Source organism: Hoplias malabaricus, chromosome 16 (assembly GCF_029633855.1).
Source record: "Hoplias malabaricus isolate fHopMal1 chromosome 16, fHopMal1.hap1, whole genome shotgun sequence".
Classification (NCBI taxonomy): domain Eukaryota; kingdom Metazoa; phylum Chordata; class Actinopteri; order Characiformes; family Erythrinidae; genus Hoplias; species Hoplias malabaricus.
The window spans coordinates 34,260,579-34,282,170 of record NC_089815.1 but is presented as its reverse complement, the minus strand read 5'-3'; positions in this window follow the sequence as shown (position 1 = coordinate 34,282,170).

The following is a 21,592-nucleotide window of genomic DNA, read 5'->3' as shown; positions in this document are numbered from 1 at the left end:
CTTTTTTTCACCCAAAAAAACACTAAGGGGTACCCCTTTGTGTTTTTTTTTTTTAGACTAAATTTTTGACCGTCTCAGATTTCTTCCAAACTCACGATGTTGATTAAGCAGGTCCTGACTTACACAGGGGTGTGATTATTTTCAGCCTATCTAATCCCAAAGCTGAGAATTGAGGACTTACGTAACTGGGATTTTCTCTCAATTGGTTTATTGGTGTTGAATATATTGGAATTGAATTTATGAACTTGGGCAAAAATTACCACACCACTCTCGTCGTCAGGACCTCCCTGACACACGGTGTGAGTTTGAAGAAGATCTGAGGAGATCACTTTTTTCACCCAAAAAAACACTAAGGGGTACCTGTTTGTGTTTTTTTAGACTAAATTTTTGACCATCTCAGATTTCTTCCAAACTCACGATGTTGATTAAGCAGGTCCTGACTTACACAGGGGTGTGATTATTTTCAGCCTATCTCATCCCAAAGCTGAGATATGAGGACTTACGTAACTGGGATTTTCTCTCAATAGGTTTATTGGTGTTGAATATATTGGAATTAAATTTATGAACTTGTTATACGTCCAATAAAGCAAAATACAGATGCGGTATATTGGACTGACTAGGCTTTTCTTATCTCACCCTTCTACTCATGGGTTTACCTAGCTTCACTGGAAGTAGGAATCCCATCATGAAATTTACAGTTATACATTTTATGCAGCACAACATGTCCCTATATCTCAGCTTTGGGATGTGGTAGGGAAAAAATTACCGCACCACTCTCGTCGTCAGGACCTCCTTGACACACGGTGTGAGTTTGAAGAAGATCTGAGGAGGATACTTTTTTTCACCCAAAAAAACACTAAGGGGTACCCCTTTGTGTTTTTTTTTTTTGACTAAAATTTTGACCGTCTCAGATTTCTTCCAAACTCACGATGTTGATTAAGCAGGTCCTGACTTACACAGGGGTGTGATTATTTTCAGCCTATCTCATCCCAAAGCTGAGAATTGAGGACTTACGTAACTGGGATTTTCTCTCAATAGGTTTATTGGTGTTGAATATATTGGAATTAAATTTATGAACTTGTTATACATCCAATAAAGCAAAATACAGATGCGGTGTAGAGTATATTGGACTGACTAGGCTTTTCTTATCTCACCCTTCTACTCATGGGTTTACCTAGCTTCACTGGAAGTAGGAATCCCATCATGAAATTTACAGTTATACATTTTATGCAGCACAACATGTCCCTATATCTCAGCTTTGGGATGTGGTAGGGCAAAAAATACCGCACTACTCTCGTCGTCAGGACCTCCCTGACACACGGTGTGAGTTTGAAGAAGATCTGAGGAGGTCACTTTTTTTCACCCAAAAAAACACTAAGGGGTACCTGTTTGTGTTTTTTTAGACTAAATTTTTGACCGTCTCAGATGTCTTCCAAACTCACGATGTTGATTAAGCAGGTCCTGACTTACACAGGGGTGTGATTATTTTCAGCCTATCTCATCCCAAAGCTGAGATATGAGGACTTACGTAACTGGGATTTTCTCTCAATTGGTTTATTGGTGTTGAATATATTGGAATTGAATTTATGAACTTGGGCAAAAATTACCACACCACTCTCTTCGTCAGGACCTCCCTGACACATGGTTTGAGTTTGAAGAAGATCTGAGGAGGATACTTTTTTTCACCCAAAAAAACACTAAAGGGTACCCTTTTGCGTTTTTTTTTTTGACTAAAATTATGACCGTCTCAGATTTCTTCCAAACTCACGATGTTGATTAAGCAGGTCCTGACTTACACAGGGGTGTGATTATTTTCAGCCTATCTCATCCCAAAGCTGAGATATGAGGACTTACGTAACTGGGATTTTCTCTCAATAGGTTTATTGGTGTTGAATATATTGGAATTAAATTTATGAACTTGTTATACATCCAATAAAGCAAAATACAGATGCAGTGTAGAGTATATTGGACTGACTAGGCTTTTCTTATCTCACCCTTCTACTCATGGGTTTACCTAGCTTCATTGGAAGTAGGAATCCCATCATGAAATTTACAGTTATACATTTTATGCAGCACAACATGTCCCTATATCTCAGCTTTGGGATGTGGTAGGGCAAAAATTACCACACCACTCTCGTCGTCAGGACCTCCCTGACACACGGTGTGAGTTTGAAGAAGATCTGAGGAGGTCACTTTTTTTCACCCAAAAAAACACAAAGGGGTACCCCTTTGTGTTTTTTTAGACTAAATTTTTGACCGTCTCAGATTTCTTCCAAACTCACGATGTTGATTAAGCAGGTCCTGACTTACACAGGGGTGTGATTATTTTCAGCCTATCTAATCCCAAAGCTGAGAAATGAGGACTTACGTAACTGGGATTTTCTCTCAATTGGTTTATTGGTGTTGAATATATTGGAATTGAATTTATGAACTTGGGCAAAAATTACCACACCACTCTCGTCGTCAGGACCTCCCTGACACACGGTGTGAGTTTGAAGAAGATCTGAGGAGGATACTTTTCTTCACCCAAAAAAACACTAAGGGGTACCTGTTTGTGTTTTTTTAGACTAAATTTTTGACCGTCTCAGATTTCTTCCAAACTCACGATGTTGATTAAGCAGGTCCTGACTTACACAGGGGTGTGATTATTTTCAGCCTATGAAATCCTAAAGCTGAGAATTGAGGACTTACGTAACTGGGATTTTCTCTCAATTGGTTTATTGGTGTTGAATATATTGGAATTAAATTTATGAACTTGTTATACGTCCAATAAAGCAAAATACAGATGCGGTGTAGAGTATATTGGACTGACTAGGCTTTTCTTATCTCACCCTTCTACTCATGGGTTTACCTAGCTTCACTGGAAGTAGGAATCCCATCATGAAATTTACAGTTATACATTTTATGCAGCACAACATGTCCCTATATCTCAGCTTTGGGATGTGGTAGGGCAAAAATTACCGCACCACTCTCGTCGTCAGGACCTCCCTGACACACGGTGTGAGTTTGAAGAAGATCTGAGGAGGTCACTTTTTTTCACCCAAAAAACACAAAGGGGTACCCCTTTGTGTTTTTTTAGACTAAATTTTTGACCGTCTCAGATTTCTTCCAAACTCACGTTGTTGATTAAGCAGGTCCTGACTTACACAGGGGTGTGATTATTTTCAGCCTATCTAATCCCAAAGCTGAGAATTGAGGACTTACGTAACTGGGATTTTCTCTCAATTGGTTTATTGGTGTTGAATATATTGGAATTGAATTTATGAACTTGGGCAAAAATTACCACACCACTCTCGTCGTCAGGACCTCCCTGACACACGGTGTGAGTTTGAAGAAGATCTGAGGAGGATACTTTTTTCACCCAAAAAACACTAAGGGGTACCTGTTTGTGTTTTTTTAGACTAAATTTTTGACCGTCTCAGATTTCTTCCAAACTCACGATGTTGATTAAGCAGGTCCTGACTTACACAGGGGTGTGATTATTTTCAGCCTATCTAATCCTAAAGCTGAGAATTGAGGACTTACGTAACTGGGATTTTCTCTCAATTGGTTTATTGGTGTTGAATATATTGGAATTAAATTTATGAACTTGTTATACGTCCAATAAAGCAAAATACAGATGCGGTATATTGGACTGACTAGGCTTTTCTTATCTCACCCTTCTACTCATGGGTTTACCTAGCTTCACTGGAAGTAGGAATCCCATCATGAAATTTACAGTTATACATTTTATGCAGCACAACATGTCCCTATATCTCAGCTTTGGGATGTGGTAGGGCAAAAATTACCGCACCACTCTCGTCGTCAGGACCTCCTTGACACACGGTGTGAGTTTGAAGAAGATCTGAGGAGGATACTTTTTTTCACCCAAAAAAACACTAAGGGGTACCCCTTTGTGTTTTTTTTTTTTGACTAAAATTTTGACCGTCTCAGATTTCTTCCAAACTCACGATGTTGATTAAGCAGGTCCTGACTTACACAGGGGTGTGATTATTTTCAGCCTATCTCATCCCAAAGCTGAGAATTGAGGACTTACGTAACTGGGATTTTCTCTCAATAGGTTTATTGGTGTTGAATATATTGGAATTAAATTTATGAACTTGTTATACATCCAATAAAGCAAAATACAGATGCGGTGTAGAGTATATTGGACTGACTAGGCTTTTCTTATCTCACCCTTCTACTCATGGGTTTACCTAGCTTCACTGGAAGTAGGAATCCTATCATGAAATTTACGGTTATACATTTTATGCAGCACAACATGTCCCTATATCTCAGCTTTGGGATGTGGTAGGGCAAAAATTACCACACCACTCTCGTCGTCAGGACCTCCCTGACACACGGTGTGAGTTTGAAGAAGATCTGAGGAGGTCACTTTTTTTCACCCAAAAAAACACAAAGGGGTACCCCTTTGTGTTTTTTAGACTAAATTTTTGACCGTCTCAGATTTCTTCCAAACTCACGATGTTGATTAAGCAGGTCCTGACTTACACAGGGGTGTGATTATTTTCAGCCTATCTAATCCCAAAGCTGAGAATTGAGGACTTACGTAACTGGGATTTTCTCTCAATTGGTTTATTGTTGTTGAATATATTGGAATTAAATTTATGAACTTGTTATACGTCCAATAAAGCAAAATACAGATGCAGTATATTGGACTGACTAGGCTTTTCTTATCTCACCCTTCTACTCATGGGTTTACCTAGCTTCACTGGAAGTAGGAATCCCATCATGAAATTTACAGTTATACATTTTATGCAGCACAACATGTCCCTATATCTCAGCTTTGGGATGTGGTAGGGCAAAATTTACCACACTACTCTCGTCGTCAGGACCTCCCTGACACACGGTGTGAGTTTGAAGAAGATCTGAGGAGATCACTTTTTTCACCCAAAAAAACACTAAGGGGTACCTGTTTGTGTTTTTTTAGACTAAGTTTTTGACCGTCTCAGATTTCTTCCAAACTCACGATGTTGATTAAGCAGGTCCTGACTTACACAGGGGTGTGATTATTTTCAGCCTATCTAATCCCAAAGCTGAGAAATGAGGACTTACGTAACTGGGATTTTCTCTCAATTGGTTTATTGGTGTTGAATATATTGGAATTGAATTTATGAACTTGGGCAAAAATTACCACACCACTCTCGTCGTCAGGACCTCCCTGACACACGGTGTGAGTTTGAAGAAGATCTGAGGAGGATACTTTTCTTCACCCAAAAAAACACTAAGGGGTACCTGTTTGTGTTTTTTTAGACTAAATTTTTGACCGTCTCAGATTTCTTCCAAACTCACGATGTTGATTAAGCAGGTCCTGACTTACACAGGGGTGTGATTATTTTCAGCCTATGAAATCCTAAAGCTGAGAATTGAGGACTTACGTAACTGGGATTTTCTCTCAATTGGTTTATTGGTGTTGAATATATTGGAATAAAATTTATGAACTTGTTATACGTCCAATAAAGCAAAATACAGATGCAGTGTAGAGTATATTGGACTGACTAGGCTTTTCTTATCTCACCCTTCTACTCATGGGTTTACCTAGCTTCAATGGAAGTAGGAATCCCATCATGAAATTTACAGTTATACATTTTATGCAGCACAACATGTCCCTATATCTCAGCTTTGGGATGTGGTAGGGCAAAAATTACCGCACCACTCTCGTCGTCAGGACCTCCTTGACACACGGTGTGAGTTTGAAGAAGATCTGAGGAGGATACTTTTTTTCACCCAAAAAAACACAAAGGGGTACCCCTTTGTGTTTTTTTAGACTAAATTTTTGACCGTCTCAGATTTCTTCCAAACTCACGATGTTGATTAAGCAGGTCCTGACTTACACAGGGGTGTGATTATTTTCAGCCTATCTAATCCTAAAGCTGAGAATTGAGGACTTACGTAACTGGGATTTTCTCTCAATTGGTTTATTGGTGTTGAATATATTGGAATTAAATTTATGAACTTGTTATACGTCCAATAAAGCAAAATACAGATGCGGTGTAGAGTATATTGGACTGACTAGGCTTTTCTTATCTCACCCTTCTACTCATGGGTTTACCTAGCTTCACTGGAAGTAGGAATCCCATCATGAAATTTACAGTTATACATTTTATGCAGCACAACATGTCCCTATATCTCAGCTTTGGGATGTGGTAGGGCAAAAATTACCGCACCACTCTCGTCGTCAGGACCTCCCTGACACACGGTGTGAGTTTGAAGAAGATCTGAGGAGGTCACTTTTTTTCACCCAAAAAACACAAAGGGGTACCCCTTTGTGTTTTTTTAGACTAAATTTTTGACCGTCTCAGATTTCTTCCAAACTCACGTTGTTGATTAAGCAGGTCCTGACTTACACAGGGGTGTGATTATTTTCAGCCTATCTAATCCCAAAGCTGAGAATTGAGGACTTACGTAACTGGGATTTTCTCTCAATTGGTTTATTGGTGTTGAATATATTGGAATTGAATTTATGAACTTGGGCAAAAATTACCACACCACTCTCGTCGTCAGGACCTCCCTGACACACGGTGTGAGTTTGAAGAAGATCTGAGGAGGATACTTTTTTCACCCAAAAAACACTAAGGGGTACCTGTTTGTGTTTTTTTAGACTAAATTTTTGACCGTCTCAGATTTCTTCCAAACTCACGATGTTGATTAAGCAGGTCCTGACTTACACAGGGGTGTGATTATTTTCAGCCTATCTAATCCTAAAGCTGAGAATTGAGGACTTACGTAACTGGGATTTTCTCTCAATTGGTTTATTGGTGTTGAATATATTGGAATTAAATTTATGAACTTGTTATACGTCCAATAAAGCAAAATACAGATGCGGTATATTGGACTGACTAGGCTTTTCTTATCTCACCCTTCTACTCATGGGTTTACCTAGCTTCACTGGAAGTAGGAATCCCATCATGAAATTTACAGTTATACATTTTATGCAGCACAACATGTCCCTATATCTCAGCTTTGGGATGTGGTAGGGCAAAAATTACCGCACCACTCTCGTCGTCAGGACCTCCTTGACACACGGTGTGAGTTTGAAGAAGATCTGAGGAGGATACTTTTTTTCACCCAAAAAAACACTAAGGGGTACCCCTTTGTGTTTTTTTTTTTTGACTAAAATTTTGACCGTCTCAGATTTCTTCCAAACTCACGATGTTGATTAAGCAGGTCCTGACTTACACAGGGGTGTGATTATTTTCAGCCTATCTCATCCCAAAGCTGAGAATTGAGGACTTACGTAACTGGGATTTTCTCTCAATAGGTTTATTGGTGTTGAATATATTGGAATTAAATTTATGAACTTGTTATACATCCAATAAAGCAAAATACAGATGCGGTGTAGAGTATATTGGACTGACTAGGCTTTTCTTATCTCACCCTTCTACTCATGGGTTTACCTAGCTTCACTGGAAGTAGGAATCCTATCATGAAATTTACGGTTATACATTTTATGCAGCACAACATGTCCCTATATCTCAGCTTTGGGATGTGGTAGGGCAAAAATTACCACACCACTCTCGTCGTCAGGACCTCCCTGACACACGGTGTGAGTTTGAAGAAGATCTGAGGAGGTCACTTTTTTTCACCCAAAAAAACACAAAGGGGTACCCCTTTGTGTTTTTTAGACTAAATTTTTGACCGTCTCAGATTTCTTCCAAACTCACGATGTTGATTAAGCAGGTCCTGACTTACACAGGGGTGTGATTATTTTCAGCCTATCTAATCCCAAAGCTGAGAATTGAGGACTTACGTAACTGGGATTTTCTCTCAATTGGTTTATTGTTGTTGAATATATTGGAATTAAATTTATGAACTTGTTATACGTCCAATAAAGCAAAATACAGATGCAGTATATTGGACTGACTAGGCTTTTCTTATCTCACCCTTCTACTCATGGGTTTACCTAGCTTCACTGGAAGTAGGAATCCCATCATGAAATTTACAGTTATACATTTTATGCAGCACAACATGTCCCTATATCTCAGCTTTGGGATGTGGTAGGGCAAAATTTACCACACTACTCTCGTCGTCAGGACCTCCCTGACACACGGTGTGAGTTTGAAGAAGATCTGAGGAGATCACTTTTTTCACCCAAAAAAACACTAAGGGGTACCTGTTTGTGTTTTTTTAGACTAAGTTTTTGACCGTCTCAGATTTCTTCCAAACTCACGATGTTGATTAAGCAGGTCCTGACTTACACAGGGGTGTGATTATTTTCAGCCTATCTCATCCCAAAGCTGAGATATGAGGACTTACGTAACTGGGATTTTCTCTCAATAGGTTTATTGGTGTTGAATATATTGGAATTAAATTTATGAACTTGTTATACGTCCAATAAAGCAAAATACAGATGCAGTGTAGAGTATATTGGACTGACTAGGCTTTTCTTATCTCACCCTTCTACTCATGGGTTTACCTAGCTTCACTGGAAGTAGGAATCCCATCATGAAATTTACAGTTATACATTTTATGCAGCACAACATGTCCCTATATCTCAGCTTTGGGACGTGGTAGGGCAAGAATTACCGCACCACTCTCGTCGTCAGGACCTCCTTGACACACGGTGTGAGTTTGAAGAAGATCTGAGGAGGATACTTTTTTTCACCCAAAAAAACACTAAGGGGTACCCCTTTGTGTTTTTTTTTTTTAGACTAAATTTTTGACCGTCTCAGATTTCTTCCAAACTCACGATGTTGATTAAGCAGGTCCTGACTTACACAGGGGTGTGATTATTTTCAGCCTATCTAATCCCAAAGCTGAGAATTGAGGACTTACGTAACTGGGATTTTCTCTCAATTGGTTTATTGGTGTTGAATATATTGGAATTGAATTTATGAACTTGGGCAAAAATTACCACACCACTCTCGTCGTCAGGACCTCCCTGACACACGGTGTGAGTTTGAAGAAGATCTGAGGAGGATACTTTTCTTCACCCAAAAAAACACTAAGGGGTACCTGTTTGTGTTTTTTTAGACTAAATTTTTGACCGTCTCAGATTTCTTCCAAACTCACGATGTTGATTAAGCAGGTCCTGACTTACACAGGGGTGTGATTATTTTCAGCCTATCTAATCCTAAAGCTGAGAATTGAGGACTTACGTAACTGGGATTTTCTCTCAATTGGTTTATTGGTGTTGAATATATTGGAATTAAATTTATGAACTTGTTATACGTCCAATAAAGCAAAATACAGATGCGGTGTAGAGTATATTGGACTGACTAGGCTTTTCTTATCTCACCCTTCTACTCATGGGTTTACCTAGCTTCACTGGAAGTAGGAATCCCATCATGAAATTTACAGTTATACATTTTATGCAGCACAACATGTCCCTATATCTCAGCTTTGGGATGTGGTAGGGCAAAAATTACCGCACCACTCTCGTCGTCAGGACCTCCCTGACACACGGTGTGAGTTTGAAGAAGATCTGAGGAGGTCACTTTTTTTCACCCAAAAAACACAAAGGGGTACCCCTTTGTGTTTTTTTAGACTAAATTTTTGACCGTCTCAGATTTCTTCCAAACTCACGTTGTTGATTAAGCAGGTCCTGACTTACACAGGGGTGTGATTATTTTCAGCCTATCTAATCCCAAAGCTGAGAATTGAGGACTTACGTAACTGGGATTTTCTCTCAATTGGTTTATTGGTGTTGAATATATTGGAATTGAATTTATGAACTTGGGCAAAAATTACCACACCACTCTCGTCGTCAGGACCTCCCTGACACACGGTGTGAGTTTGAAGAAGATCTGAGGAGGATACTTTTTTCACCCAAAAAACACTAAGGGGTACCTGTTTGTGTTTTTTTAGACTAAATTTTTGACCGTCTCAGATTTCTTCCAAACTCACGATGTTGATTAAGCAGGTCCTGACTTACACAGGGGTGTGATTATTTTCAGCCTATCTAATCCTAAAGCTGAGAATTGAGGACTTACGTAACTGGGATTTTCTCTCAATTGGTTTATTGGTGTTGAATATATTGGAATTAAATTTATGAACTTGTTATACGTCCAATAAAGCAAAATACAGATGCGGTATATTGGACTGACTAGGCTTTTCTTATCTCACCCTTCTACTCATGGGTTTACCTAGCTTCACTGGAAGTAGGAATCCCATCATGAAATTTACAGTTATACATTTTATGCAGCACAACATGTCCCTATATCTCAGCTTTGGGATGTGGTAGGGCAAAAATTACCGCACCACTCTCGTCGTCAGGACCTCCTTGACACACGGTGTGAGTTTGAAGAAGATCTGAGGAGGATACTTTTTTTCACCCAAAAAAACACTAAGGGGTACCCCTTTGTGTTTTTTTTTTTTGACTAAAATTTTGACCGTCTCAGATTTCTTCCAAACTCACGATGTTGATTAAGCAGGTCCTGACTTACACAGGGGTGTGATTATTTTCAGCCTATCTCATCCCAAAGCTGAGAATTGAGGACTTACGTAACTGGGATTTTCTCTCAATAGGTTTATTGGTGTTGAATATATTGGAATTAAATTTATGAACTTGTTATACATCCAATAAAGCAAAATACAGATGCGGTGTAGAGTATATTGGACTGACTAGGCTTTTCTTATCTCACCCTTCTACTCATGGGTTTACCTAGCTTCACTGGAAGTAGGAATCCTATCATGAAATTTACGGTTATACATTTTATGCAGCACAACATGTCCCTATATCTCAGCTTTGGGATGTGGTAGGGCAAAAATTACCACACCACTCTCGTCGTCAGGACCTCCCTGACACACGGTGTGAGTTTGAAGAAGATCTGAGGAGGTCACTTTTTTTCACCCAAAAAAACACAAAGGGGTACCCCTTTGTGTTTTTTAGACTAAATTTTTGACCGTCTCAGATTTCTTCCAAACTCACGATGTTGATTAAGCAGGTCCTGACTTACACAGGGGTGTGATTATTTTCAGCCTATCTAATCCCAAAGCTGAGAATTGAGGACTTACGTAACTGGGATTTTCTCTCAATTGGTTTATTGTTGTTGAATATATTGGAATTAAATTTATGAACTTGTTATACGTCCAATAAAGCAAAATACAGATGCAGTATATTGGACTGACTAGGCTTTTCTTATCTCACCCTTCTACTCATGGGTTTACCTAGCTTCACTGGAAGTAGGAATCCCATCATGAAATTTACAGTTATACATTTTATGCAGCACAACATGTCCCTATATCTCAGCTTTGGGATGTGGTAGGGCAAAATTTACCACACTACTCTCGTCGTCAGGACCTCCCTGACACACGGTGTGAGTTTGAAGAAGATCTGAGGAGATCACTTTTTTCACCCAAAAAAACACTAAGGGGTACCTGTTTGTGTTTTTTTAGACTAAGTTTTTGACCGTCTCAGATTTCTTCCAAACTCACGATGTTGATTAAGCAGGTCCTGACTTACACAGGGGTGTGATTATTTTCAGCCTATCTCATCCCAAAGCTGAGATATGAGGACTTACGTAACTGGGATTTTCTCTCAATAGGTTTATTGGTGTTGAATATATTGGAATTAAATTTATGAACTTGTTATACGTCCAATAAAGCAAAATACAGATGCAGTGTAGAGTATATTGGACTGACTAGGCTTTTCTTATCTCACCCTTCTACTCATGGGTTTACCTAGCTTCACTGGAAGTAGGAATCCCATCATGAAATTTACAGTTATACATTTTATGCAGCACAACATGTCCCTATATCTCAGCTTTGGGACGTGGTAGGGCAAGAATTACCGCACCACTCTCGTCGTCAGGACCTCCTTGACACACGGTGTGAGTTTGAAGAAGATCTGAGGAGGATACTTTTTTTCACCCAAAAAAACACTAAGGGGTACCCCTTTGTGTTTTTTTTTTTTAGACTAAATTTTTGACCGTCTCAGATTTCTTCCAAACTCACGATGTTGATTAAGCAGGTCCTGACTTACACAGGGGTGTGATTATTTTCAGCCTATCTAATCCCAAAGCTGAGAATTGAGGACTTACGTAACTGGGATTTTCTCTCAATTGGTTTATTGGTGTTGAATATATTGGAATTGAATTTATGAACTTGGGCAAAAATTACCACACCACTCTCGTCGTCAGGACCTCCCTGACACACGGTGTGAGTTTGAAGAAGATCTGAGGAGATCACTTTTTTCACCCAAAAAAACACTAAGGGGTACCCCTTTTTTTTTTTTAGACTAAATTTTTGACCATCTCAGATTTCTTCCAAACTCACGATGTTGATTAAGCAGGTCCTGACTTACACAGGGGTGTGATTATTTTCAGCCTATCTAATCCCAAAGCTGAGATATGAGGACTTACGTAACTGGGATTTTCTCTCAATTGGTTTATTGGTGTTGAATATATTGGAATTGAATTTATGAACTTTGGCAAAAATTACCACACCACTCTCTTCGTCAGGATCTCCCAGACACATGGTTTGAGTTTGAAGAAGATCTGAGGAGGATACTTTTTTTCACCCAAAAAAACACTAAGGGCTACCCTTTTGTGTTTTTTTTTTTGACTAAAATTATGACCGTCTCAGATTTCTTCCAAACTCACGATGTGGATTAAGCAGGTCCTGACTTACACAGGGGTGTGATTATTTTCAGCCTATCTCATCCCAAAGCTGAGAATTGAGGACTTACGTAACTGGGATTTTCTCTCAATAGGTTTATTGGTGTTGAATATATTGGAATTAAATTTATGAACTTGTTATACATCCAATAAAGCAAAATACAGATGCGGTGTAGAGTATATTGGACTGACTAGGCTTTTCTTATCTCACCCTTCTACTCATGGGTTTACCTAGCTTCACTGGAAGTAGGAATCCCATCATGAAATTTACAGTTATACATTTTATGCAGCACAACATGTCCCTATATCTCAGCTTTGGGATGTGGTAGGGCAAAAATTACCACACTACTCTCGTCGTCAGGACCTCCCTGACACACGGTGTGAGTTTGAAGAAGATCTGAGGAGGTCACTTTTTTTCACCCAAAAAAACACTAAGGGGTACCCCTTTGTGTTTTTTTAGACTAAATTTTTGACCGTCTCAGATTTCTTCCAAACTCACGATGTTGATTAAGCAGGTCCTGACTTACACAGGGGTGTGATTATTTTCAGCCTATCTCATCCCAAAGCTGAGATATGAGGACTTACGTAACTGGGATTTTCTCTCAATTGGTTTATTGGTGTTGAATATATTGGAATTGAATTTATGAACTTGGGCAAAAATTACCACACCACTCTCGTCGTCAGGACCTCCCTGACACACGGTGTGAGTTTGAAGAAGATCTGAGGAGGATACTTTTTTTCACCCAAAAAAACACTAAGGGGTACCTGTTTGTGTTTTTTTAGACTAAATTTTTGACCGTCTCACATTTCTTCCAAACTCACGATGTTGATTAAGCAGGTCCTGACTTACACAGGGGTGTGATTATTTTCAGCCTATCTAATCCTAAAGCTGAGAATTGAGGACTTACGTAACTGGGATTTTCTCTCAATTGGTTTATTGGTGTTGAATATACTGGAATTAAATTTATGAACTTGTTATACGTCCAATAAAGCAAAATACAGATGTGGTGTAGAGTATATTGGACTGACTAGGCTTTTCTTATCTCACCCTTCTACTCATGGGTTTACCTAGCTTCACTGGAAGTAGGAATCCCATCATGAAATTTACAGTTATACATTTTATGCAGAACAACATGTCCCTATATCTCAGCTTTGGGATGTGGTAGGGCAAAAATTACCGCACCACTCTCGTCGTCAGGACCTCCTTGACACACGGTGTGAGTTTGAAGAAGATCTGAGGAGGATACTTTTTTTCACCCAAAAAAACACTAAGGGGTACCCCTTTGTGTTTTTTTTTTTTTTGACTAAAATTTTGACCGTCTCAGATTTCTTCCAAACTCACGATGTTGATTAAGCAGGTCCTGACTTACACAGGGGTGTGATTATTTTCAGCCTATCTCATCCCAAAGCTGAGAATTGAGGACTTACGTAACTGGGATTTTCTCTCAATAGGTTTATTGGTGTTGAATATATTGGAATTAAATTTATGAACTTGTTATACGTCCAATAAAGCAAAATACAGATGCAGTGTAGAGTATATTGGACTGACTAGGCTTTTCTTATCTCACCCTTCTACTCATGGGTTTACCTAGCTTCACTGGAAGTAGGAATCCCATCATGAAATTTACAGTTATACATTTTATGCAGCACAACATGTCCCTATATCTCAGCTTTGGGACGTGGTAGGGCAAGAATTACCGCACCACTCTCGTCGTCAGGACCTCCTTGACACACGGTGTGAGTTTGAAGAAGATCTGAGGAGGATACTTTTTTTCACCCAAAAAAACACTAAGGGGTACCCCTTTGTGTTTTTTTTTTTTAGACTAAATTTTTGACCGTCTCAGATTTCTTCCAAACTCACGATGTTGATTAAGCAGGTCCTGACTTACACAGGGGTGTGATTATTTTCAGCCTATCTAATCCCAAAGCTGAGATATGAGGACTTACGTAACTGGGATTTTCTCTCAATTGGTTTATTGGTGTTGAATATATTGGAATTGAATTTATGAACTTGGGCAAAAATTACCGCACTACTCTCGTCGTAAGGACCTCCCTGACACACGGTGTGAGTTTGAAGAAGAGCTGAGGAGAATACTTTTTTTCACCTAAAAAAACACTAAGGGGTACCCCTTTGTGTTTTTTTTTTTTTGACTAAAATTTTGACCGTCTCAGATTTCTTCCAAACTCACGATGTTGATTAAGCAGGTCCTGACTTACACAGGGGTGTGATTATTTTCAGCCTATCTAATCCCAAAGCTGAGAATTGAGGACTTACGTAACTGGGATTTTCTCTCAATTGGTTTATTGGTGTTGAATATATTGGAATTGAATTTATGAACTTGGGCAAAAATTACCGCACTACTCTCGTCGTAAGGACCTCCCTGACACACGGTGTGAGTTTGAAGAAGAGCTGAGGAGGATACTTTTTTTCACCCAAAAAAACACTAAGGGGTACCCTTTTGTGTTTTTTTTTTGACTAAAATTATGACCGTCTCAGATTTCTTCCAAACTCACGATGTGGATTAAGCAGGTCCTGACTTACACAGGGGTGTGATTATTTTCAGCCTATCTCATCCCAAAGCTGAGAATTGAGGACTTACGTAACTGGGATTTTCTCTCAATTGGTTTATTGGTGTTGAATATATTGGAATTGAATTTATGAACTTGGGCAAAAATTACCGCACTACTCTCGTCGTAAGGACCTCCCTGACACACGGTGTGAGTTTGAAGAAGAGCTGAGGAGGATACTTTTTTTCACCCAAAAAAACACTAAGGGGTACCCCTTTGTGTTTTTTTTTTTTTGACTAAAATTTTGACCGTCTCAGATTTCTTCCAAACTCACGATGTTGATTAAGCAGGTCCTGACTTACACAGGGGTGTGATTATTTTCAGCCTATCACATCCCAAAGCTGAGATATGAGGACTTACGTCACTGGGATTTTCTCTCAATAGGTTTATTGGTGTTGAATATATTGGAAATAAATTTATGAACTTGTTATACATCCAATAAAGCAAAATACAGATGCAGTGTAGAGTATATTGGACTGACTAGGCTTATCTTATCTCACCCTTCTACTCATGGGTTTACCTAGCTTCACTGGAAGTAGGAATCCCATCATGAAATTTACAGTTATACATTTTATGCAGCACAACATGTCCCTATATCTCAGCTTTGGGATGTGGTAGGGCAAAAATTACCACACTACTCTCGTCGTCAGGACCTCCCTGACACACGGTGTGAGTTTGAAGAAGATCTGAGGAGATCACTTTTTTCACCCAAAAAAACACTAAGGGGTACCTGTTTGTGTTTTTTTAGACTAAATTTTTGACCGTCTCAGATTTCTTCCAAACTCACGATGTTGATTAAGCAGGTCCTGACTTACACAGGGGTGTGATTATTTTCAGCCTATCTCATCCCAAAGCTGAGATATGAGGACTTACGTAACTGGGATTTTCTCTCAATAGGTTTATTGGTGTTGAATATATTGGAATTAAATTTATGAACTTGTTATACGTCCAATAAAGCAAAATACAGATGCAGTGTAGAGTATATTGGACTGACTAGGCTTTTCTTATCTCACCCTTCTACTCATGGGTTTACCTAGCTTCACTGGAAGTAGGAATCCCATCATGAAATTTACAGTTATACATTTTATGCAGCACAACATGTCCCTATATCTCAGCTTTGGGATGTGGTAGGGTAAAAATTACCACACTACTCTCGTCATCAGGACCTCCCTGACACACGGTGTGAGTTTGAAGAAGATCTGAGGAGGATACTTTTTTTCACCCAAAAAAACACTAAGGGGTACCTGTTTGTGTTTTTTTAGACTAAATTTTGACCGTCTCAGATTTCTTCCAAACTCACGATGTTGATTAAGCAGGTCCTGACTTACACAGGAGTGTGATTATTTTCAGCCTATCTAATCCCAAAGCTGAGAATTGAGGACTTACGTAACTGGGAGTTTCTCTCAATTGGTTTATTGGTGTTGAATATATTGGAATTGAATTTATGAACTTGGGCAAAAATTACCACACCACTCTCGTCGTCAGGACCTCCCTGACACACGGTGTGAGTTTGAAGAAGATCTGAGGAGGATACTTTTTTTCACCCAAAAAAACACTAAGGGGTACCTGTTTGTGTTTTTTTAGACAAAATTTTTGACCGTCTCAGATTTCTTCCAAACTCACGATGTTGATTAAGCAGGTCCTGACTTACACAGGGGTGTGATTATTTTCAGCCTATCTAATCCCAAAGCTGAGAATTGAGGACTTACGTAACTGGGATTTTCTCTCAATTGGTTTATTGGTGTTGAATATATTGGAATTGAATTTATGAACTTGGGCAAAAATTACCGCACTACTCTCGTCGTAAGGACCTACCTGACACACGGTGTGAGTTTGAAGAAGAGCTGAGGAGGATACTTTTTTTCACCCAAAAAAACACTAAGGGGTACCCCTTTGTGGTTTTTTTTTTGACTAAAATTTTGACCGTCTCAGATTTCTTCCAAACTCACGATGTTGATTAAGCAGGTCCTGACTTACACAGGGGTGTGATTATTTTCAGCCTATCTCATCCCAAAGCTGAGATATGAGGACTTACGTAACTGGGATTTTCTCTCAATAGGTTTATTGGTGTTGAATATATTGGAATTAAATTTATGAACTTGTTATACGTCCAATAAAGCAAAATACAGATGCAGTGTAGAGTATATTGGACTGACTAGGCTTTTCTTATCTCACCCTTCTACTCATGGGTTTACCTAGCTTCACTGGAAGTAGGAATCCCATCATGAAATTTACAGTTATACATTTTATGCAGCACAACATGTCCCTAAATCTCAGCTTTGGGATGTGGTAGGGCAAAAATTACCACACCACTCTCGTCGTCAGGACCTCCCTGACACACGGTGTGAGTTTGAAGAAGATCTGAGGAGATCACTTTTTTCACCCAAAAAACACTAAGGGGTACCCCTTTGTGTTTTTTTTTTTTTGACTAAAATTTTGACCGTCTCAGATTTCTTCCAAACTCACGATGTTGATTAAGCAGGTCCTGACTTACACAGGGGTGTGATTATTTTCAGCCTATCTAATCCCAAAGCTGAGAATTGAGGACTTACGTAACTGGGTTTTTCTCTCAATTGGTTTATTGGTGTTGAATATATTGGAATTGAATTTATGAACTTGGGCAAAAATTACCACATCACTCTCTTCGTCAGGACCTCCCTGACACACGGTGTGAGTTTGAAGAAGATCTGAGGAGGATACTTTTTTTCACCCAAAAAAACACTAAGGGGTACCTGTTTGTGTTTTTTTAGACTAAATTTTTGACCGTCTCAGATTTCTTCCAAACTCACGATGTTGATTAAGCAGGTCCTGACTTACACAGGGGTGTGATTATTTTCAGCCTATCTAATCCTAAAGCTGAGAATTGAGGACTTACGTAACTGGGATTTTCTCTCAATTGGTTTATTGGTGTTGAATATATTGGAATTAAATTTATGAACTTTTTATACGTCCAATAAAGCAAAATATAGATGCGGTGTAGAGTATATTGGACTGACTAGGCTTTTCTTATCTCACCCTTCTACTCATGGGTTTACCTAGCTTCACTGGAAGTAGGAATCCCATCATGAAATTTACAGTTATACATTTTATGCAGCACAACATGTCCCTATATCTCAGCTTTGGGATGTGGTAGGGCAAAAATTACCACACTACTCTCGTCGTCAGGACCTCCCTGACACACGGTGTGAGTTTGAAGAAGATCTGAGGAGATCACTTTTTTCACCCAAAAAAACACTAAGGGGTACCTGTTTGTGTTTTTTTAGACTAAATTTTTGACCGTCTCAGATTTCTTCCAAACTCATGATGTTGATTAAGCAGGTCCTGACTTACACAGGGGTGTGATTATTTTCAGCCTATCTCATCCCAAAGCTGAGATATGAGGACTTACGTAACTGGGATTTTCTCTCAATTGGTTTATTGGTCTTGAATATAGCCTGACTAGGCTTTTCTTATCTCACCCTTCTACTCATGGGTTTACCTAGCTTCACTGGAAGTAGGAATCCCATCATGAAATTTACAGTTATACATTTTATGCAGCAAAACATGTCCCTATATCTCAGCTTTGGGATGTGATAGGGCAAAAATCGCAAAAGAAACCTCAGAGAGATCGCGCAGCCTGCACAAAACACTCAGCCAGATCACATAGCCTGCACAGAACACTCAGAGAGAGCGCGCAGTTTGCACAAAACTCTCAGAGAGAGCACGCAGCACGCAGAAAACACAGAGCGCGCAGCGCGCACAAAACACTCAGCGAGTGCGCGCAGCATATACAAAACACTCAGAGAGCGCGCAGTTTGCACAAAACACTCAGTGAGAGCGCGCAGTTTGCACAAAACACTCAGAGAGAGAGCGCAGTTTGCACAAAACACTCAGAGAGAGCGCAGTTTGCACAAAACACTCAGAGAGAGAGCGCAGTTCGCACGAAACACTCAGAGAGAGAGCGCAGTTCACACAAAACACTCAGAGAGAGCGGGCAGCATGTACAAAACACTCAGAGAGAGAGCGCAGTTCACACAAAACACTCAGAGAGAGCGGGCAGCATGTACAAAACACTCAGAGAGAGAGCGCAGCACGCACAAAACACTCAGCGAGAGCGCGCAGCATGTACAAAACACTCAGCGAGAGCACGCAGCATATACAAAACACTCAGAGAGAGCGCAGCGCGCACAAAACACTCAGAGAGAGCTCGCAGCACCCACAAAACGCTCAGAGATTCTCATTCTATTTGATGACAGGAATAAATTGGAAGTGGGATAGTGAGATTGGGTCCCAATTTGTCAATATAGGCCCCAATTTTGGCCCCAAAGTCAAAGTTTTCGAAATTGGATCCCACTTCCAATTTATTTTACTATATTGGAATATATTGGAAGTGGTATTCCATTTCCTGTTTATTTGACTTGGCTGAAATAGACTGGAATTGGGATCCCACTTCCAATTCATTTCAGCCAAGTCATGTACATGTTTCATGGGATCCCACTTCCAATTTATTTCACTTGAATGAAATCAATTGGAAATGGGATAGTGAGATTGCGTCCAAAATTGGTCCCAATTTGTCAAAATTGACCCCAATTTGACTTGGTTAGAATAGATTGGAAGTGGGATCCCACTTCCAATTTATTTTACTTCAATTAAATAAATTGGAAGTGGGATCCAGGTCTCCCAGTGGGCAAAATACGTGTGTCCCACTTCCAATTTATTTGATTTGACTGGAATAAATTGGAAGTGGGATCCAGGTCCCACTTGCAATTTATTTGACTTGGTTAGAATAGATTGGAAGTGGGATAGTGAGATATCCCACTTCCAATTTATTTGACTTGAATGAAATAAATTGGAAGTGGGCAAACAAAGGAAAACATTTTTCATGAATACATTGCATAAGCAAGATCCCAGTGACCCCATCTTCTGATATGTTGTTTGGGGGACCCAGACGATTCAGTACTCGACGCCGTGAAGTCGGTAGACCTCCCCAAGCACAGTTTCTGGACATCCCACTCCCAATTTATTCCCATTCAAATTTCATACATGGGTTTTGGACACCCCTTAAAAGGGTCCGAATGGCCCCAAATGTTAATATGTTTATTGTGCACACTCCACGAGACAGCCTGTGAAGTTGCGTAAGCCTAACTTCAAGTCAAATACTATGGGAGTGGGATCAGTCAGTTCCGAGTTCAACGTCCCACTTCCAATCTATTGCATTCAATTCAAATACATTGGGAGTCGGATCGGTCAGTTCTGAGTCTGACGTCCCACTTCCAATCTATTGCATTCAATTCAAATACATTGGGAGTCGGATCGGTCAGTTCCGAGTCCGACGTCCCACTTCCAATCTATTGCATTCAATTCAAATACATTGGGAGTCGGATCGGTCACTTCCGAGTCTGCCGTCCCACTTCCAATCTATTGCATTCAATTCAAATACATTGGGAGTCGGATCGGTCAGTTCCGAGTCCGACGTCCCATTTCCAATCTATTGCATTCAATTCAAATACATTGGGAGGTGGGATCGGTCAGTTCCGAGTCCGACGTCCCATTTCCAATCTATTGCATTCAATTCAAATACATTGGGAGGTGGGATCGGTCACTTCCGGGTCCGACGTCCCACTTCCAATCTATTGCATTCAATTCAAATACATTGGGAATGGGATCAGTCAGTTCCGTGTCCGACGTCCCACTTCCAATCTATTGCATTCAATTCAAATACATTGGGAATGGGATGTCCGACGTCCCATTTCCAATCTATTGCATTTCATTCAAGTACATTGGGAATGGGATTGGTCAGTCTCCATTTTTTATATTTTTTACATAATATACCTGTTTTTGCTCAGAAGAAGCCAAATCACCATGTGTCCCACTTCCAATTTATTTTGTCCATTAAAATAAATTCGAAGAGGGATTTTCCCGTGGGAGGGTGCCGTCCCAACCGCTTACAAGGGCCCTTGGAACAAAAAGCACACTCTCAGGCTATAAATATGTACACAGCCCCAGACTGACAGGCAAAGGGGGTGGATTATGTATAATTTACAAAAATAATTAATTATTAACCAAAAACATGGTTACAACTTTACTTCCTTTGAAATTATGTACATTAACATAATTAACCCCGCCACAAATAAGAACACAATCTCCTTATTAATCATTTATAGACCACAAGGGCCCTATTCAGAATTTATAAAAGAATTTGGTGAACTAGCTGCTAATTTGGCAGTGTCCTGTGATACGTTAATAATTGTAGGAGACTTTAACATTCATTTTGAGAAAAGTGATGATTCCCTAAAAAAGAACATTCACATCAATCATAGATTCTGTTGGTTTCACACAAAATGTATCAGGTCCTACTCATTATTGTAATCACACACTAGACTTGGTGAAAAAACCTAAATATTCTCCCTCAGTCTTCCACAGTCTCAGACCACTACCTAATTTCATATGAATTGAGTTTAGATATTTAAAAAAATGTACATGCCCAC